Consider the following 22,754-nt stretch of genomic DNA (forward strand, 5'->3'; position numbering starts at 1 on the left):
ATAAGCAGAACTTCCAACTGGCATTAAAGGCCTCCTTCCGGAGCTCAGCAAAAGGCACCACGGCCCAACACAGACCCAAACAATGCTCCTGGCCCCAGGGAAGGCCAGGCTCTGCAGTAACATTTTTAACCCACAGGACACACAGGCCTTTTGTGGAGAATTTTCTTTGCAAACTCCACATTTATTTGCTCTTACGTGGTAGGAGGAAAGAGGGCAGTGGAAGGCTCGCTGCCCACTGGAGAAGCCAAGAAAGAAACAGGTAAGAGAGGACAGCAGGCAGACAAAGTAACAAAAGCGTGGGGTGAAATGGAAGGTGGAGGTGTGCTGGGGCTGTCCTCAGCGACCTCTCTGTGTGGCTACATTAGCCTTTTAAATTGACCTTTCTGATAGAATCCACATTCATTCCTCAGCAGACCTACCATCTGGTGGCCTAAAGTCTCAATGTCTCTGAGGCCAAGTCTGCCCAAAGTCTGCAAGGCCTGGTCACTTCCAAGGCTCGGGAAGAGGAAAATCTGCCTTCCCAGAAGCCCCTGCACGAGCCTCTCTCAGGTGTGAGACGACCTGCTCAACTTAATGTGACATCACCTGGCCACATCGTGGGATGTACAGCTCCGTACAAGTCTCACTGGCCCATTCCTTTGGTCTCTGTCAGAGATTTTTCCAAGCAAGGTGTTTCAACCAATCCTCAGCTATGCAACATTCTCACCTCCCTCCCGTCCCCAACCAGCCAAGCTGGAAGCTGCAACAGCGTCTTCTCTAACCTACTCCTGAACGTGGCTCACCATCGCTGACCTCCAGGGCAGTCAGTGTCCTCCTGGGCTCTGATTCCCAGCCCCAAGGGTGAGGTCAGGGCCACCAGGGTGCTAACTCACTGTCTGCTCCTTCGAATCAACCCCTGCCCTGTGCCATTTGTTTCTCCAAGTACCTTGTTAAAAAACGTGCCCAGGTCTTGAGACGAGAAGAGGTGGCACTGTGATTAGTAATCGGTTAGTGATTAAGGATTAGTTCCGGATGTCTTCCACCAGCCTGTGATGCCACGGGCTCTCTTGGTCTCCTCGGCAATGCCAGTGAAGCATTTTCTTACGAAACCGAGAGGCACCTGTTCGCATGGACAACACTGCTCCCTGGCAAATAATGAAAGACTTTTCTCCTAATGCTTTCTAGAATGATCTATCCTTTTACGTTCCTCCAGGTGGGTTGAGAACCATCCTATTACAAATTCTCTCAGCAAAGGCAGTCTTTGTGTGGGGACTCTCCAGTATCAGAGCCAGTGTGCTTATGCACACAGAACTGTGTATCATTTTCTCAACAAGCCACAAAACAACTTCAGACCATTGCAATTTGCTATGCCATGGCTCGACGAGCTAATCCCTCTTTCCTGCTAACTTTCTACCAATTACGACTTTGGCAATGCATTTTAGGAAAGCCACAACTTTATGAATTTGCTTCTTGGAGAACATTAAACAAATCCACTTTTCGGTTTAAAAATAAAACTGTATCAGTGTGGCAAAGCCCTAGAGCCTCTTTTTCCAGCCACGCTGGAAACAGAGGCAAAGTCACCCCCACAAACCAAACAAGGAAGTCCAGGCAGTTATTTAAAATAAATACTTGCTAAATGGAAATATATTAAATGAGGCTTTACTGTAAATTCCAAAGGAGTGACTTGCTAAACTCAATAGTGTCAGGGACTCACTAACTCCAGGATAAAATACAGACCGTGGGCTCAATCGAGCCTCATTTCCTTTACACAATTTTATAAATGGAAAAGCTGAAAAGGTTCTTGATTTTCCCCAGCTCAGAGTTAAAAAGGAAAAGAAGAAAAACACAAAAGGCGGAAAGACGTCTTCCATTCTAAACCAGTGCAGGTGCTGAAGGTATGAAGTGTTAAGCATCTCAGCAGAGCGTAAAAGCCTTGGCAGTCTCAGGTCTACTGTACCCCTAACTCACCTGCCACACGATCTGCCTCTGCAGTGGCTGATTCCTAATCTGTGCCCTAAATTCCCTGATGTCAACATGCTCAGCATGAGGCTAAGTGCCTGCACGAACAACAAACAAATGGCCAACTCTGTCCCCAGCAGCTGTCTAGGATGAACGGGTCCTCTTCACTTGGTCTTCAATTTTTCCAGTGTCTGAGACGGTCTGAATGCAGGGTGATGAGGAAGGGTGAGGGCGACACTGTGAAATGCATGGTATTTCTAAGTTTATGTGTATACATACACACACACATATATATATATATATATATATATATATATATATATATATATATATATATAACTAAACCCTTTGCCATTGAGTCTATTCTGACTCATGGTGACCCCATGTGACAGTGTACAACTATACTACATAGGGTTTTCTAGGCTGTAATCTTTACAGAAGCAGACTGCCAGGGCTTTCTTCCACGGCACCACTGGGTGAGTTTGAACCACCAACCATTCAGTTAGTTGTTGTTGTTAGTTGTCGTCAAGTTGGTTCCGACTCATAGCAACAAAATGCACAAAAGAACAAAACACTGCCCAGTCCTGCACCATCCTTACAAGTGTTGCTCTACTTGAGCCCATTGTTGCAGCCACTGTGTCAATCCATCTCATTGAGGGTCTTCCTCTTTTCCACTGACCATGTACTTTACTAAGCATGATCCCCTTCTCCAGGGACTGATCCCACCTGACAACATGTCCAAAGTGTGTAAGACCCAGCCTCGCCATCCTTGCTTCTAAGGAGCATTCCGGTTCTATTAGTAGCTGAGCACAAACTGTTTCCACCACCCGGGACGGACCTATCTATCCATCTATCATCTATTTTTTCAACTGGATTTTCACTGTCAGGGTATTTTACTCAAAGAACAAAGGTTTCTTCATTCTTAAAAAAATAAAAATGTATGAAACAAAATTTTTAAAACTACAAAAATTTCTAAAAAATGGAATGCATTCTCAAAGCACGGCATTTTACTCAAGTTTAAGGTCCCTTTTCTACAACTTGATTGTATAGAAATATTATGAAAAAGCCACTGCTGTGCATGAATGAGAAACTCTGGGCTAAAACAAATATTGCCTTTGCAAGTGATAATCCTTTATAAATTGCCACCCCCTTCCATTCTTCCCAAGCGCACAGGTATAAGGAAGTGAGCTGCAGCAGGCTTCTAGTACAGCTGCAGCAAAGGAAAAGTGCTAGGGCTTGAAACCACCTGGCTGAGGGGCCCTTAATTCTGTGCTGTGTTTCCAAAGTGCATTGTAAAAAGCTCAGGGCAGGCACTGCAGTAAATATAAACACAATTCTTTATTTGAAATCTAAGTATATTTCTATTCCCAAACATAACAGAGGGTTATGACTGGTGCAGTAAATTCTATGTCAAAAAAACAGAAAAAAATTTTTTTTGTCTAATTATAATAATAGATAATCTCATGCTTTCTCCCCTCCTACCAACGGCAGTGGTTTGGTTTTTTACCCCCTAAAGGGTAAAGAAGGTACAATGGAAGTGAAAGATAATTGGAGACTCAAAAAAGGAATACGGGCTCTCAAGTCAGGCATACCTGGGTTTGAATTCAGTTCTCTCTGACTTATTAACTGTGTGACCTTGCCTGAACTACCAAACCATTCTCAACTTCAGCTCCCTCATCTGCAAAATAAGAGTCAGACAGCCTCCTTGTGTGGCTATTGAGAGGATTAAATGACGGATGTAAAGTGTGTGGCCTAGAACAGAGGCTCAAAAAATATGATATGTTTAATTATGATTTTCATTATCCTTAATAATGAAATATAATAAATTCCTATGAAATCCATTTACAACTCTAACAAACTATTTGCGGCTCTTCAAAACTGTTTTAAAGCATCAAGGATAGTATTCTATTGTGACTAAGCCATGTGCATGAATTTATACCCCTTTGTATGAGATGCTAGGTTGGGAAATTATTAATTAAATATAAAGCAGGAAGAACAGAATTTGTCAATTCACTAAATATTTTCTGTGGCCCTAGAATGTCAGGGCAGCGAGAATAGATCATGGGGGCACAGTAGCTACATGAAGTGGCGGAGCATGATGGTGAGGTTTCTCCTGGAATATTCCTTCCAAAGTAATACCTCATAGTCTGTTTAAGTACTAATTTTGCTTCCAACATTATATGCAACAGATCCAAAAACTGCTGCCTGATATTCTATTTATTGCACAGAAGGAAACTTGGTATTTGATAAACAATGCTAAGAGCACCTCATCCGTTTGCTGACATTAGCGATTACATTTTGACGAGAGAGAACACACTTTTTTGAAGGAAAGCCAAGTAAGTTTCTCTCCTCTCCTCTCTTCACCTTTTCCTGCCCAGCCCACTTCCTCTGCCAGCCTCACACTTGATGTGGAACTCTACTACATGATCAGGTACAGGAGCTCAACACCCCATGGACTGGGAAGAAGAAAAACCTTTTAAAGCTACATCTACTGTCTTCTATAACTTTCTGAATTTAGTTACCTGGAACTCCCTTCTTCTCATCTAATTCTTCTTTGGACTGGCAGCAAGATAGTGGAGGAATAATCCGTTGCCATCAAGTCAAATTAAACTCATAAGAACCCTACAGGAGAGAGTAGATATGCCCCATAGGGTTTCCAAGTAGCAGCTGGTGGCTTCGAACTGCCAATCTTTTGGTTAGCAGTTGAGCTCTTAACCACTGCAACGCCAGGGCTCCCCTACTAGGGGAATGAGGAGGAGAAAATTCAGATCCACTGAATTCTAGTTCGGCTTCCTTTGTTATTTTTCTCCCAGACTTAATAAACTTTGGTCTCGTTTTCTAAGAAACGTGGAGCTCATCAACCTGCCATCTTTGAGAGATAAGTAAAGAGCTAATTAGTAGCAGCAAACAACAATAGCTGCTTAATTACCAGTGCTGCATTGAATGCTAATTTAAACATGCCGAAGGTCTCTTTGCTTGGGAAGATACAACACAATCAAGCCTGGTCTTTTGGAAAGGTACGTACACTGATTTAAGGGATGTCCATAAGCAAAATCCCTTACATCCAACACTGACAAATTAGGACATAATTTTTTTACTCTAAACAATAACCTGTGGCTGTTGAGTCCAACTCATAGCAACCCTATAAACCCATTGCCCTCGAGTCCATTCTGACTCATAGCAACTGTATAGGACAGAATAGAACTGCCCCATAGTTTCCAAAGAGCAGCTGGTTGATTCTACTGACCTTTTGGTTAGCAGCTGAGCTCTTAACCACCATGCCACCAGAGCTCCTTTTACTCCAACAGAGGGTTTTTTTTTTTTTGTCTGTACAATAATGGAACTAAGGAGCATTCTGGCCGTAATTCTTCCAAGTCAGATTTGTCTGTTCTTCTGGCAGTCCATGGTATATTTAGTATTCTTCACCAACACAGTAATTCAAATGCATCAATTCTTCAGTCTTCCTTTTTCATTGTCCAGCTTTCACATGTGTATATGACGTGACTGCAAATATCACGGCTTGGGTAAGGTTCACCTTAGTCCTCAAAGTGACATATTTGCTTCTTAACACTTTAAAGAGGTCTTTTGCAGCAGATTTGCCCAATGCAATACGTCCTTTGATTTCTTGACTGCTGTGCTTGCTTCCATGAGTGTTGATTGTGGATCCAAGCAAAATGAAATCCTTGACAACTTCAATTATTTTCTCCATTTGTCATGATGTTGCTTATTGGTCCAGTTGTGAGGATTTTTGTTTTATTTATGTTGGAGTGTAATCCATACTGAAGGCTGTAGTCTTAATCTTCATCAGCAAGTGCTTCAAGTCCTCTTCACTTTCAGCAAGCAAGGTTGTGTCATCTGCATACGTAGGTCATTAATGAGTCTTTCCCCAATCCTGATTCTGCATTCTTCTTCATATAGCCCAGCTTTTTGGATTATTTTGCTCAGCATATACATTAAGCATGGTGAAACGATACAACCCTGATGCACACCTTTCCTGATTTTAAACCACGCGGTATTCCTTTTTTCTGTTCGAACAACTGCCTCTTGGTACAGGCTCCTCATGAGCACAATTAAGTGTTCTGGAATTCACATTCTTCGCAATGTTATTCATAATTTGTTATGATCCACATACTCGAATGCTTCTGCATAGTCAATAAAACACAGGTAGACATCTTTCTGGTATTCTCTGCTTTCAGCCAGGATCTACCTGACATCAGCAATGATATCCATCATTCCAGATCCTCTTCTGATTCTAGCTTGAACTTCTGGCATTTCCCCCTAGATGTACTGCTGCAACCAGTTTTGAATGATCTTCAGCAAAATTTTTCTTACATGTGATATTAATGATGTTGTTGAATAATTTCTACATCCTGTTGGATCACCTTCCTTTGAAATGGGCACAAATGTGGATCTCTTCCAATAGGTTGGCCAGGCAGCTGTCTCCAAATTTCTTGGCATAGACGAGTGAGTGCTTCCAGGATTGCATCCATTTGTTGAAACATCTCAAGTGATATTCTGTCAATTCCTGGAACCTTGTTCTCACCAGTACCTTCAGGGCACCTTCGCTTTCTTCCTTCAGTACCACAGGATCTTGGTCATGCTACCTCCTAAAATGGTTTAATGTCAACCAATTCTTTCTAGTATAGTGACTCTGTGTTTTCCTTCCATCTTCTTTTGATGCTTCATGAGTTGTTTAATATTTTGCCCATAGAATCCTTCAGTATTGCCATTTGAGACCTGAATGTTTTCCTCCAGCTTGAGAAATGTCGAGTGTTTTCTTACCTTTTGATCTTCTAACTTCAGGTCTTTGCACATGTTATTATAATACTTTATCTTCTAGAGCTGCCCTTTGAAATTTGTTCAGCTCTTTTACTTCATTATTTCTCTGGCTCTTTTGAGCTACTCTACATTCAAGAGCAAGTTTCAGAGTCTCTTCTAACATCCATTTTGATCTTTTATTTCTTTCCTATCTTTTAAATTACCCTCTGCCTTCTTTTTGTATGTTGTCCTTGATGTCATCCCACAACTCCTCTGATCTTCAGTCATTACTGTTCAAGGCGACAAATCTATTCTTGCGATTGTCTCTAAATGCTGGTACAATTTGCTCAAGCCTACCACGTGGTTTCTGAAATCCCTGAATGCATCCTGCAGTAGATGGATTGTAAAACCAACGCCCTCATGGAGTCCCAAAAGTAATCAGAATGATGCGGGAGGAATTTGGTTCTCAAAACTTTTGCTGCATCTAAGATTTGCTGGGCTTGATAAAGAAGCTCTGAGCAAAGCGGAAAGAGGCAAATTTCCATTGCCAAGGGCTATGTGGACACAGAGCATTTACAGATTAAATATTAGGTAAATTTTAGTTTCATTTAGCATACCATCGCTAGGAACTGAAATGTCTGGTATGTCACAGTTTCTCCTGAGTCCCAGCTTTGGCGCAGCTACCTAGCTCTCTGAGGGGTACCAGGGTCTTCCAGTAATTTCTACACTGGAGCAGAGGAGGAGGAACAGGGCAAAAGCTTACAGAAGACATTCAATATTACAGACTCACAGCCAAGGGAAGAGAAAGGATAGAGGGGGGTCAACGTACCCTGCCACAGCACATTTAACGATGCTCCTTTCCCCCAAAGGAGTGCTCCTTGACTTGGTTACTGAGAAAGATTTGTGTAGTTGCTGACAGCACTTAGGAGCTCCAGAGATCAAGATGGCATTGGGAAGATGGAGCAACTGGGATACAAGACCAGGAACAGCATCACCATCCTGAGTCACCTCTCCAGGCGCAGTGAATTACTTAATATGGCCCTTCTAGCCATTTTTTTTTTTAGCCATAGTCTTTGTGAGTCCCACAAAATGACTGGGTGGGACTATGCAAATAAGGTTTGTGGCTCCCCCCAAGGGAAATGGGCAGCCTGCTAAGAATGCAAATAAGGTACATGGGACCCTTCTTGGGGTGGTACCATGCAAATAAGGTGTATGGTACCTTTATGAGGGTTTTGGTCAGTTTTGCCACCCTGCTATGCTAGACTTAAAATGAGCCATCTCAGAGGCAGGAAGAGGGGACCTCACTACCATCAAGAAAGAAGAGCCAGGAGTGCAGCACATACTTCGGATCCAGGAGCCCTGTTCTGAGAACCTTTTAAACCCAGGAGACAGAGAGGGAGCTTGAACACCAGAAATGGTACAAGTTGGCAGGAAGAAGTGGCAGAGAAATAGCGGCAGCAGAACCAAGATGTGGGTGTGAGATGGGGCAGTGGGCTTCCCAGCCCATGGGGCAAGCTGGCTAGAGTGGGTGTGCAGACCCAGATAATGAGATAGCTGAACCCTTCGGGCAGGAGTCTTCCTGGCAGAGTGGAGTACCTCCAGGCACTTACTGGTGGTGCTAAAAAGCTTTGTAACACTTGCCTGAGCATGGCAGAGGCCAGGGCAAGGGTCCGAGGGCCAGAAAGAGGCCTGCCTGCGTGGCCAAAAGGCTGTCCTGACCAAAGAACTGTATCCTGAGCATTCCTGAACCTGAATTGTAACCTGTTACTTCCCTAATAAACCCCATAAGCGTGAGTATGGTCTGCGAGTTCTATGTGGCCATTGGAACAAATTATCAAACCCAGCAGAGAAGTAGAGAGTGCTGTGGGAGAGATGGCTGATGTCAAAATTGGTAGAAAAGGTGGAGAGAAGGGGTATGTCTGACCTCCACCTCGGAGGTATCAGCCTTGGGCTGATGTTGATGGTGATTCTCCCCCCTCGTGAAGTTAGAAAAGGTCAGACACCCCGTGCTGCCATTTTTGTATACCCCTGACTTATGTGGGCAACATCCCGCCCGAACTCTCCAGTGGCCCCACAGCCATCATGTAAGCATGTGGAAGGACATGTGAAGAAGGCTATTTTGAGAGACTAGAGGGTTTTGTTGGCTAATAGGGTTTGCTGAAGCTTAAAAGACAAAATCCATCTAGAAATGTTCACAGAAAGATGATTTAACATGAGTTATTTAAAGCAACGTATCATTTTAGACTTTCCTATTCGTGCGACCTCTTGCAGGCATTATGTAAGAGGGTGGCTTGAGCCACACGGGGCTCTCAGACTCAGTCTAAGCATCACATGTGCATATTAGCAAGGAAAATGGTTACATGTGGAAATATTAATAGATGTAGCATCATCAATGCCTTCTCCCTTTACTCATCCTTGCTAGTGACCTGGCTTCATACTTTAGTGAGAAATTAAGAAAAAAACACACAGGAAGTTTCTCATCATCTAACTGCTTCATTACACACCCATTGACGCCGGTACCCATGCTCTGTCTTCTCTCCTGTTGCAATGGATCCATCACCCTTTTTCCTATCAAAGACCAGCCTCTTCACTTCCAGTCTGGACCTCACTGCTCTCATTAACCTTCTCCAGCCTGCACGCATGCACATAAACGTCACCGGTTCCTCTCTCTGCTGGCTTATTCCCAATGTGCTCCTATACCAATTAACACATACAAAACCACGCAACCCTCATCCATTGCTGGTAGGATTGTAAAATGGTACAGCTGCTGTGGAAGGTAGTTTGGCAGTTCCTCAATAAGTTAAATGACTTAACAATTCAGCCCGTAGGTTTTTACCCCCCGCCTCTTGAAAGCAGGAACACAAACAGATACTTATATACCAAATTGCAGCGCTATTCACAATAGCCAGAAGATAGAAACAACCCAGTCCACCAACAGATGAATGGATAAACAAAATGGGGTCCATTCACACAATGGGGTGCTATTCAGCATAAAGGGAAATGAAGTTCTGATGCATGCCACTACATGGATGAACCTGGACAACGTTACACTGCGTGGAAAGAGGAGGACACAGAATGACAGCTATTGTGTGATCCCACTTCTATGAAATACCTAGGTGTGTATGAACTGCGGTTGGCCCAGCTCAAAAGAGAGAGCTCCTTCGATGACATGCCCTTAGTGACCTTGGAACTCTTATCATGGAATTAAGATTTACTTTTCTGCCCTGACTTTTACCTAGGATAACCATAATAAGTAACCAAGAAGGCCTGTGTCACTATCACATCTGCTCTTGAGGACACTTGCCATTATGAAAAAACAACTTCCACTTGTAAGGGCAGCAAAAAGAAATTCCCTTAGGAAATAGTGTCAGGGACAAGTGGTTGTCCCCTGAAGACAGTCAAAGCTGCTTTTGTTCAGACACACCAATGATGAAGCCTACGCTGTCCCTCACTTTTCTGGGCCACCCCAGGGTCAGGAGCCAAGCGGGGTGCTTTGCAACATGCCTGCCTTACTCCAGGTTCCCACATGGTAACCTCCCTTTGTGTTCATTTGCAGGTGCCATATTGTATATATGGTCTCTTTAAAGGGAAAAACCAGCTCAAAGGCAGAATATTGGTGATAAACAGGACATCCCCTCACTCTGCCATTTTTCTCAGTATTAAAAACTCACTTAACTGTGTGTCAGGAGCTTAATATCCAGGAAAGAATGCCTAATTGTTTAATAAACACTGCTCAGAAAAGCCAGGCCTCCATAATGACAGGCAAATCACATGTCCCTCCCAGTGTGTCTCATGGAAGAGAAACATGCCACCCTCTCTAAATCAAGCTTAATTCCCAAGTTTAATATGGAAAATAAAGAAGTCTATCCAGCACTCAGCTTGCTCCTTGTAGTCCATCTCCAAATCACCTGTGGGTTAATAGCCGATGACAAACACCTTCCATACATGCATTGTCACGTCAGATGGAAGTGAGATGGCTGTTTACCTTAGTTGAGCCATAATAGGCACTTTGAAGGATCAAATGAGATTCCCGCCCCCTTCATCCCAGGGACATTGGGGAAAGCAGCGAGGAGACCAGTTCCCACTTGGCAGGGACTGGGGGGCTTTCAGGAGGAGAGCTGAAGTGGCCAGCCATCAAAGCCATTCGCGTAGCCCCCCACCCATGATTAAACAAAGCGGCTGAGCCATGAGTCCGCAAGGAAGAAACATAGCAAAGGTGCAAAGGGACGAAGGCCTGGAGAGCTCCCTGAAGCAACCCCAAATGGGGGGCATTTATGGAGTTCTTTATGGCCCAGCCTCCGTCCAGGGAGTCCAGTCCTAGGAAACAGTCACCCATCTTTTCAAAGCACATGTCTGTGGTGGGGTATCGCAGATGAGACGATGTGACAATGTAGGATTTCCAGCTCTGGCAGGAACCTCATTTTGTGTTTTTCCCCAGAACACAAGAAATCTGGAGAGGAGGTAAGGCCGTCACGTATGGTCACAAGAAAGAAGAGGGAGAAAGGGGTCCCTCTTACCCTCTTTGCCAAATCGCTGCCTCCCAAGCACCCATGACCCTAGTACAAACAGCAGCAAACCAGGCAGACTGGGAAAAAGAGCTTTGCTGTCCCTGAAAAACAGACGACATGCTGAGAGAAGTGGCAGGTGCTAACACCCACCCGTTCAGTCAGACAGCTGAAGAGCTCCTTCCCCGTGCGGGACGGTTAATATTTACACGGACAAATGTTAATGTTTAGCGCTCTCTCTTTCTGGGGCGTAGTAGTGTGTTCATGACAGAGTTGATGGACACTTGGTCCTGCAAAAGGCGCGGCTCATAGCATCTTGGATAAAGTATCAAGGGAGGAGCCTTTTGGTGCCGGACCTTTGTTTTGAACGATTAGAATCCACTGAACTGAAAAGACCAAGCTGTCAGAGTTCATTTTCTTCCTAAATCAACCGAGCTGCAGAATAACAAGAAAAAATTTCACGTTACAACATAATTTGTATCTACCATTTACTTGCAGCTCTGCGAATTTGACAGGTACAGTATTAAGTAAAAGCCCTTCTCTGAAGTTGTCTGGGAAAGGTTAAGAGGAAGCAGCAAGCTCCCACAGACCGCAGCCTCCTGCGGCTCACAGGCCCGCGCTGGCTGGGATGCATCGGTATCCGCCTCCCTAACAGGGCTCTCCTGTAAACTGAGGGCAACCTTCAATTGAAAAAAACCCACTGGCTAATAGATCTTCCAGAAAATGAGATACAGTCCTTGCTCGTGACATAGCTACATCTGGAATGTATCTCTTTGTAGACCCAGCTACAAACTGCTACAAAGTATTTCATGTATTTTCAGTTGACTTTGAAAAAAAAAAGAGCATTGTCTACTTTGACATTCATTCTTTCAGTCAGGCAGTTAACCAACCAATCAAACAAACAACAAAACAAAGACCCAAAAAACAAACCCATTGCCCTCAAGTCATTTCCACCTGAGGGCGACCTCGTGTTGCAGAGTAGAACTACTCCATAAGATTTCTTGGCTATAATCTTTATGGAAGCAGATGGCCAGGCCTTTCTTTCGAGGTGCTGCTGGGTGGGTTCAAGCTGCTAACTTTTAAGTTAGTAGTCCAGCACGAACCATTTATGCCACACGGCGACCTTTGTCAAACAGTTACTCAAGCACTATTTGTTAAGCACCTACTGTGTGCTGGTCAATGTTTTATTCCAAAACCCACTCTGCAAACACCAAGATGACCATGAGTAACATCCCCCAGGGAGCCTCTAAGATCCACACACAAAGGTATAGAAATTCATGAAAAACATAGTAAGTACCTGTCATGGATTGAATTGTGTCCCCCCAAAATATGTGTCAACTTGGTTAGGCCCTGATTCCCAGCACTGTGTGGTTGTCCTCCATTTTGTGATTATTTTCCTGTGTGTTATAAATCCTAATCTCTGCCTGTGGTTAAGGAGGAGAGATTAGATTATTTTAAAGAGGATTAGGGTGGGATGTAACACCCTTGCTTGGATCACCTCCCTGATCCAATGTAAAGGGAGTTTCCCTAGGGTGTGGCCTACAACACTTTTTATCTCTCAAGAGATAAAAGGAAAGGGAAACGAGCAGAGAGTGGGAGACCTCATACTACCATGAAAGCAGCACCAGGAGCAGAGCGCATCCTTTGGATCTTGGGTCCCTGCACTGAGAAGCTCCTAGTCCAGGGGAAGGTTGATGACAAGGACCTTCGTCCAGAGCCAACAGAGAGAGCAAGCCTTCCCCTGGAGCTGACACCCTGAATTTGGACCTGTAGCCTACTAGCCTGTGAGCCAATACATTTCTCTTTATTAAAGCCATCCCCCTGTGCTATTTCTGTTACAGCAGCACTAGATGACCAAGACAGCACCACATAAAAGGCTCTTGTTATGTGCTGTGCAGTCATTTCAACTCACAGTGACCCCTTAGGACAGAGCAGAACTGCCCCAAAAGAAGGTCCTAGGCTGGAACCTTTGCAGGACAAATTGCTAGGTCTTTTTCCCGAGGAGCAGCCAATGGATAAAGTCAAGCACTTTATCCACTGTGCCACCAGGAATACTTTTGAAAGGGTCTTACAGGAGTAAAAATGTGTATAAGATGTCACAATCCCATTAACATTTCAGGTCTATGGAGAAATTATATTAAACGCTGTCATCACTTTATCATAAATCTGAAAATGTATCTCATATATGAATTAAAAAAAAAATTAAGTATACCACTGTCAGGCTTTCCTGAAGATGGAGACAAAATATTACTCGACTCTATGTCTGATCTCATGTCTAGAAAACAGCAGGAGCTTGATAAATGCTGGTGGAATGCCACGTTTGGTTTTTAAGTTCATTTCATTTGAAAAACCTCATATCGTGGAGTTTCCATATGGAAAGAATGCGTAGCCCTGTCGTATGGACAGCCACCCTGCTCGTTATGATCAATTCACAGCCAGGCAAGCTGACTCTGTGTCTTTCTGCAAGAGTCATCCAAAGAAATTTTAATGTCAACTAACAAAAGACACCACTAAGAGAGAAAACACAGCCACGACTGAGTCAGAGGAGAGATTTGCAACACACATGCCTGACCCAAAGTCCTTACCCGGAATATATATAAAGAACTCCTTCAAACACAAAAGAAGCATGGACAAGAGGCCCAAACAGGCACTTCACAGAAGAGAATAATAATAATGAATAGATGAAAAGGCGTACAGCCTATCCAGACATCAAGGAAAAGTGAATTCAATACAATCCCACTGTACACCACCAGATGGTAAAAAAGAAAAACCAGGCTGACAGTCCTGAGTATTATTGAGAGCCTGTAGTAACAGTGGCACCCATACCCTGCTGGGGGGTATGTAAAAAATTGTACCAGAGACCACTTTCCACTCCAAAAACCCACTGCCGTCGAGTCGGTTCCAACTCATAAAGACCATTTTACCAAAAAAAAAAAAACAAAAAAACCCAAACCCGTTGCCATTGAGTTGATTCCGACTAATAGGGACCCTGTAGGACAGAGTTCTTTTAGGACAGAGTAGAACTGCCCCATAGGGTTTCCAAGGAGCAGCTGGTGGGTTCAAACCGCCGACCCGTTGGTTAGCAGCTGAGCTCCTGACCGCTGCACCAGCAGGGGTCTGCACACCTGGTACAATTGAAAATAACGACCATGCCAAACGCTGGCAGGGCTGCAGAGAAACTGGATCCGTTAGGCGTTGCTGGTGGGAACGTAAATGGTGCCAGCACTCTGGAGAACAATTTATCAGTTTCTCATAAAACTAAATACACACTTATCATACCATCCAGCAGTTGCACTTGGGGGCATTCACCCCAGAGAATTGAAGACTTATGCCCAAATAACATCAATGTTTATGGCAGCTTTATTCATAACTGCCCAAAACTTGAAAAACCAAAACACCCCACAATAGACGAATGGTTAAACAAATTGGCTACGTCCAGACTACGGAACACTACTCAGCAATAGAAAGGAACAAACCATTGACACACCCAAACACCTGGATGGACCTCAGCGCATTATGCTGAGTGAAAAAAAGCCAATCCCAAAAGTTTACACGACATAAGATTCCATTTATGTCAGTTTAGTTTCATTTGTCCACTCATTTGTTAGTTCATTCATTCATTCATTCATTTTTACATCAAGCTTTGCTTCGAGTTCAGCACTGGGAATGTGGGGTAAAAAAGGAGCTCTGGGCTACTGGGCTGTGGGTCCTAGGAAAAATCACCTCCGTTCTCAGACACCACCTCATTAACAAAAGGTCAGTCCTGGCATCTTCTGAGAAAGACCATGAGGTGGGCTGCTACTACTCATTTTAAAGGAAGTTGGCTTTGCTGGGGCCACACAGGGTGAACGGGTGGCTGAGAAAGGTGGAGATGAAGACACGAGCCATTGAAATAAATCACATGTTTCAGGTACCTCCTTCATATCAGTGAGACTCAGATTTTCATCCGTAAAATGGCGGTACTGTTGACGTTCTGGGCTTAATGATTCTTTGTGGTGGGGGCTGTGCTGTGCACCGCGGGAAGCTGAACAGCATCCCTGGCCTCTTTCCAGTAGATACCAGTAGAACCTCTCCCTCCAAATGTGACAGCCCATAATGTCTCTAGACATCGCCAAATCGTCCCCAACTGGAAAACTGCCTCCCGTTGAGAGCCATTGAAAAGGTACCTAAGACATCACCTGGCAACCCAGCAATGAATGTCAGCTTCCTCCTCCCATTCTAACCTTAAAACGAAAACATAACACCAGAGGGTCTTTTTCCTAAGACCCAGCAGAATTGGGGGTAACAATTTAGGACAGAAGGACCTAGAGAGCGACCTTTATAAAATGCAATTCCTCCATTTGTTTTTGTCTTGAGAGGTGTTCATGCATACACTCGAGGGCACTTGGCTAGTTCTGTGACAGTGGAGAGGACCCTCCAGCACTGAATGCCAGTGGGACGGCAGCATCAAAACCAGCAATAGCTCGGTGAGAAGGTGAGCCCGTTGATGGGAATGCATCAACATACTGTGCCTTTAAAACTCCCCTTGAAGGCTGGCTTCTCTGCAGAAGAGTCCTGGCCGACAGCTCTTCCTCACTCCAAGCCTTTGGGAGGACTCTGATTTTTCGTCTATGAGTTAAATGAAGAGGTAATTTGAATACAACCAAACTGCATAAAGTGCCTCTGTTATACACAAGGAATAGCTTATAAACAACCAGGTAAAATCTGAAGTTATTTGTTTTTATTTTAGGTCAAGCTTAATTATTAAGTTAAGAGTAAAAGTAAAATTATTTCAGTATTTTCTCTAATATTTATTTGTAGAATAAATATTAGAGAAAATATTAAAATAATTTATGAAAATGCCAGAACGGATTTTTAAAAACAAACCAATTGCCACTGAGTCAATTCTGACTCCTGCTGACCCCACGTGTGTCAGAGTAGAACTGTGCTCCACAGGATTTTCAATGGCTGAGTTTTCATAAGTAGACAGTCAGGCCTTTCTTCTGAGGCCACCTCTGGGAAGACTTGAACCTCCAACGTTTCAGTTGGCAGCAAGCATGTGACCATCTGCATCATCCAGGGGCTCTCCACATGGGATACAAAAATCCAAACCTGTTCTGTTGAGTCAATTCTGACTCATAGCAACCCTATAGGATGGAGTTGAACGGCCCATAGGGTTTCCAAAGCTGTCTATCTTTATAGAAGCAGGCTGCCACATGTTTATTCCATGGAGTGGCTGGTGGGTTTCAGCCACTGATCTTTTGGTTAGCAGCTGAGCACTTAACCGCTGCACCACCAGGGCTCCTTCCATAAGGGATAAGCATGCATAATTGTATATACCTAGAACTGCAATTCGTAGCATTTGGTGGGTAGGCGTTTCCATTGTTCGGTGAAGTTGGCTCTGTTCAATCATCTGTAACCACATCAGGTCGAGGAACACCTGGAAGTGATCTGCCAACACCCCTGCCCTATCCAAAAGCATCCTCTGGGGACAAAAATAAAATTATGATCATGGGAACATACCATGCTCATGGGGTCCTTTAGGCAAAGAGCTTTCCTGTTGGCAAACCAGGGGGATAGTCTTCACGTGGCCAGGATATTAAAACAAGTAACACATAACCCCAATAACTGCAGCCATCAAGTTGACTCCAACTCATGGCAACCCACGTGCTACACAGCAGAGCTGCCCCATAGGGTTTTCTTGGCTGTAATCTTTGCAGGAGCAGATATCCAGGCCTCTCTTCAGTGATGCTGCTGAGTGGGTTCGAGCTGCCAATCTTCTGGTTAGTACTAGAGTGCAAACCACTTGTACCACCCAGGGACTCATGGATACATGAAATACATAGCACCATTACTAGCTGCAAACCAAATCTGTCTTGGTACCCCAGCGCATCACAAGGGCCCACATCACCCCGAAGGAACATCTCACGGTCTATCTCCGGGGAGACTTGCCAGAAACCTGAGCAGGCCCAGCCCGTGTTGGCCTGGCCCAGGAAGAAGCCCTGTGGTCTCAGGGCCCTCAGTGGTCTGAGCTGCATAACCTCTCGTTTGAGGCCAGCTTCCTTGGAGAGGATTAAGGTTCAAAGAGCCACATTAAGTGAGTGAGCTGTGGGAAAATGCAGGCACGCTGAGCCCAGGGAAGTTTTCACTCCAGAATGTTTTCATATATTGACTTTGTATTCCTACTTCTTCCCTGAAAATAATACATATATATTTTCCTTACTGGTCCTCAGCTAGTTGTGTGGTGAGTGAGTGTGTCAACAGCTGCTGCATACCATTTCAAAGTAAAAAAAAAAACAAACCTCAGGTGTGCTTAAAATCTGCAGACACTTGGATGTGTGAAACCTCAGTAGTAAACCAATGAATTAAAAAAGTAAATTAAATTAAAAGCAACAATGTCAACCTAAAACTGCAGGCTTCAGAGGAAGGAAAAAAGATGTAAAGTAACAATCCAGGAGTCTCTAGGGCCTCCTTTACACCCATGCTTTGACCCTATGCAGGGACTTTCAGCAGCGCGCCCTTTCCGGGAGCTGAGGTGAGCAGGAACGAGGACTCAGTCATCCCGGACTGGGCCATCTTCAGGCTGGGCCACCGCCAGAGGGAGGGGAGTAAGGCTGACCCGGCAATGGGGAATCCCACTCCCTCTCGCATCCTATGGCGTCTTGTCTCGGATCCGAGCTCTTGGAATAGCGCCTGCCAAGGGTGACAACTCTGCCACAGCAACCAAACCAGATGGCGCGTACCTGCAAAGTCCTACCCTGCAAATTTGCTTTCTGGGTTTGAACATGATTTACCCATAAGAAAGCTGGCACTCAAGGGCAGAATCCCTTCCTAAGGCTAGGGGCCCTTTCCTGTCCTGACTACATGCGAAATTAATTTTGACAGACACATCCATTTGCTTGCCATCCTGGACTCTGATCATCTGATGGATAACACCTATGAGTGCAGAAATGCATTATACTTCCCCCACCCCAGTGCCATCAAGTCGATTACAGGGTACATCATACTTAAAAGGAGAGAAATTGCCAGGTTAACAAATAAAAAAGTATGGAAAATATACCTTATAAAAGGCGGTGTACATGGTTGTTACTGATTTTGTTAGCTGCCGTGGAATCTGCCCCCGACTCATGGTGACCCCACGCACAATGGAATGAAATACTGCACAGTCTGTGCCGTCCCCGATTGGTTGCAGATGGGGCCATTGTGATCCATAGGGTTTGCCTTGGCAGGCCTTTCTTCCTTGTCTTAGTCTGGAAGCTCCACTGAACCTCGTTCAGCATCCTAGCAACACGCAAGCCTCCACTGACAGATGGTGGGCTGTGAATGAGGTGCACTGGCTGAGAATCGAACCTGGGTTTCCTGCGTGGAAGACAAGAATTCTACCACTGAGCCCCCCCTGCCCTGACTGCACTTGGCTCTGAGTTCATGCTGGAGACGATGCACTGCCAGTGCTGGAGAAAAATGTAGAACAAAATTCTAACCCACAAAAAACAAAACAAAACAAAAAAAAAGCAGACTTACTGGTCTGACAGAGATTGTAGAAATCTCGAGAGTATGGCCCCAGACACCCTTTTAGCTCAGTAATGAGGTCACTCCTGACGTTCAGCCTTCAGCCAAAGATTAGACAGGCCTATGAAACAAAACAAGACTGAATGCGCACACCAGCCCAGGAGCAAGGACTAGATGGCAGGAGGGGACAGGAAAGCTGGTAAGAAGGACCCAAGGTTGAGAAGGGGAGAGTTTTGACATGTCGTGGAGTTGGTAACCAATGTCACAAAACAATGTTTACTAATTGTTCAATGAGAAGCTAGTTTGTTCTATAAACTCTCATGTAAAGTACAATAAAAAAATAAAAAACAAAAAAAGACGGAAGCTAAGAGTTAGATGGTGAGTGTGAAGACCTAGGCATCCCACACAACCTAAGATCTTAAATGGAAACTTGGCATTCGCTCCCCCTCTGGGATGATTATCGAGCACTTCTGGATGCTAACACACAAGCACACTTCTCCTGTTTCTGAACAGTGCTTATCTTAAATGTCACCTTGCCATCTGGCGCTGTAACATTCTATGGCAGAGCTATAATGTCAGGCCATCGCTGATCAGTTACCGGCTTGAACATAGCAGCAACCAAGCAACCACCATCCTTTGGGATGTTCGTTATATCTCAGCACTTTGATTCTTGATATGCACGTTGTGGCACCACAGCTAAGGGACGCCATCTTTAATTACATTTTACAAGTCTCCTGCACGGAGGAACGGTATGTTCAAAGAGACAAAGCTGAACAGCCCACAAATATTTAAGAGACCATAGAGGCCGATTCTGTCAATTTCTAAGCCATGGGTGGTAAAACTGCATGTCCAGCTGTGCCATTAAAACTTAAAGACAGGCTCCAGAAGCTTCGGGGAATCACTGCTTATCCTACAGAGGCAGAGAAGTCTCGGATCCATGCCAGGCAGAGGGTGGAGCAGGAAAGAGTTGCAGTGTATAAAGTATGAAGCTTTTAAGCTATGGGCAAACAGATAACGACCCAGAAAAAAGGATGGAGGGAAATTATTTTATTACAATATCAATGAGATTTTGTTCTCCTAGAAGTTCACAGCAGAACTTGTGTAAAACACATTAATGACTGGTACCCTCTTTAAGAGCGTATATTTCTGGTGGTGAAGAAAGATAAGTAGGGGTATTTTGAGGTCTACACTCCTTGGAAACCCTGTGGGGCAGTTCTACTCTGTCCTATAGGGTCACTATGAGTCGGAATCACCTTGAGGGCAATGGGTTTTATGATGAGTAGCAAACCCTATAAGCAAAGGAAAAGTTGTATTTAGAGGACATCAGGTACCTACGATCATCAAGATGGTGCAGAACCAGGCAATGTTTCATTGTATTACAAAAGGTCACCACATATCAATGCTGACTCAATGGCAACTCACAATAATGATAGGATTTGAAAAAACAAAACACAAACTTCCTGGGAAATAGGAGGCACACTTAAGATCATAGAAGAGGCAGGGTGGCAGTGTGGTGTAGGTGTAGGCTCTGGACTTAAGTACTGGCTTTACCACTTTCCAGTTGCATGTCTTGGGGCAAGTTACCAAACCCGTATGCTTCAACTTCCTCCATCTATAAAATGGGTACAATAAAATTAGCTGTCTCAGGTGGTGGCTGAGGATATTAAAGATACTGTTACATGTAAGGTCCCCACCATAGTGCCTGGCACAGTGAAAGGACCAGAGCAAAAAATCAAACCCATTGCCATCGAGTCGATTCCTATTCACAGCAACGCTCAGGACAGAGTAGAAGTGCCCCAATAGGATTCTGAGGCTGTAAATATTGAGGAAGCAGACTGCTACATCCTCCTCCCGCAGAGTGGCTGGTGGGTTCAAACCTCAGGCCTTTCAGTAAGCAGCCAAGCGCTTAGCCACTGCGCTGCCACTGCACCTTAAGCAAAAGCCACAAGAGCATAGACAACGTTAGCTTACCTTTATCCTGAGAATGCAACTATGGGACACATCACAAAGAGTAAGCACATTAAATACAGTCAGAAATAAAGTCTTCATTTTGAAGCTGGCATTTAAACAAGGATGTTAAAGAATGCTCGAGGGTCACCACACCACTCTGTCTCCAGATAATCTCACATATTAACTGACTGGCCACATGGAGAAGGTAGCAACCTTCTCCAGCTTCTACAAGCTGATGCTGTTTATTAAATGGAGGGGCAGCATTTTGGGGCAGTGAGATGTGAGAAAAAAAATATGATCTTGGCTCTCTCACTTTGATCAGTCTCCAAAATGCTCCTTTGTGCTTTACTCTCTGCTGTCCACGTTGGCTGGGGACCTGGGCCCTGCTGGGTGTGCCCACTGTGATGGTAAGGGGGATTTGTGTGAGCTGCTCTGAGTCAGAATCTCTGCAAATACAACTGCCTTTATATGGTACTGTCACGTCACATTCACAGTACACACCCACATGCACACAGGCACACCCACCCACATGCATGTACACAGACATGCACACACACACATACACATGTGTGCACATACATACCCATAATGCACACATGTGCCTGCACACACCCACACACATGTACACACACACACACGTCCTTCCAAAGTGCCAAAGGCTCTGAAGGTGCCAGCGTCTGACTCCACAGCAACAACGACAACAACAACGTGCTCTCTCTACCAACTGGGCAAGTTCACCTGCCCACTCCAGCTAACACGTCATGTCCCCGTCCGACAGCAAGGACTGGCCCCGCACTTGTTGGCTGTAGCCCAGCAAGGCAAATCTGGTGTCTATGTACACAACCACGACAGCGTTTTGTTGTTTTGTTACATGAAAAATAGGCCCATTAAAACAAGAACACCACAGTGCTTCAGGGACATCCTAAATTGTCCATCACAGTGTGACCCTAAGAGAGAAGAAGGAAAGACATATCAATCCCTTACTTTACTGCCCTCATTTCCAGATGAGAACTCAGATGCCAGGAGAGTTATGTAAATTATCTGGTCACACAGCAGGTAGACTTGGGAGAATCGGGGGCCAGGATGCTGCTGCGGGCCCAGGTCCACACTGAGTCTGCAGCAGCCTCTCCAGGCCGCTCTGCCATGTCATCTCAAGCTCTGTCTTTGATCGTGGAGGCAGATTTCTGCCACAGTGACCTGTGGCTTGTGGTGGACAACACTCACCCATGCTTAACCCTCACGGAGGCCACTCAGAATCCCTGTGGCTGGTCGTGCCCGAGGCCGATTCTATCCCTGGTGCCACAGAAAGCAGCAATACCCAGCAAAGGGCCCAGCCGCCACGGTTCTACCCACAGGGTGGGCAAAAGGCATTAGCAAGAGACAAAGCCGTAAAGGAAATGCGAATTAGAACCATAAATTAGTCTATCAGAATGGCTAAAATTGAACATTGTGGCCACACCAAATGCTGGCAGGGAGACACTGGATTGCTCACACATTGCTGGTGGGATGTATACACAATGGTAAAGCCACAGTCTGGCAGTTTCTTAAACAATAACCACACAATTACCTTACCAACACCAACACTGATTGTGATGAGTCAACTGTGACTCGTGGTGACCCCATGCATGTGGGAGTGGAACTGTCCTCCGTAGGGTTTTCAATGGCTGATTTTTTAGAAGTCGATCACCAGGACATTCTTCCCAGGCACCTCCATACAACCCAACAATCGGATTCCTAGGCATTTGTCCCAGAGAAACAAAATCTTTATTCATATAAAAACTGTTACATGCACATACATAGCACTTTTATTCATAACAGCCCTGAACCAGAAATAGCCCAGATGTCCTTCAACAGATAAATGAACAAACTGTGGTCCTTCCATACCATGGAATACTACTCAGTAATAAAAAGGAGCAAACCTATTGATACATGCCAACACTTAGATAAATGGCCAGGGCATTTAGTGGAGTGAAAGAGCCAATCCCTAAAGGTTAGATACTGTCTGATTCCACTTATATAACATTTTTGAGATGACAAAATTTTGGGAATGGAGGACAGGTTAGTGGTTGACCGGCATTAGGGACAGTAAAGGCGGAGGCGGGGAGGTGGGAGCAG

At 44.7% G+C, this 22,754-nt stretch overlaps 1 protein-coding gene across 3 annotated transcripts in view; it reads right to left on the reverse strand.

Annotated features, from left to right (window-relative positions):
• The window catches only part of DOCK1 (dedicator of cytokinesis 1), a 542,476-nt gene that overhangs the window by 169,409 nt on the left and 350,313 nt on the right, over window positions 1-22,754 (reverse strand). The gene's annotated exons all lie outside the window — the stretch shown is intronic.

Source organism: Loxodonta africana, chromosome 16 (genome assembly GCF_030014295.1).
Source record: "Loxodonta africana isolate mLoxAfr1 chromosome 16, mLoxAfr1.hap2, whole genome shotgun sequence".
Classification (NCBI taxonomy): domain Eukaryota; kingdom Metazoa; phylum Chordata; class Mammalia; order Proboscidea; family Elephantidae; genus Loxodonta; species Loxodonta africana.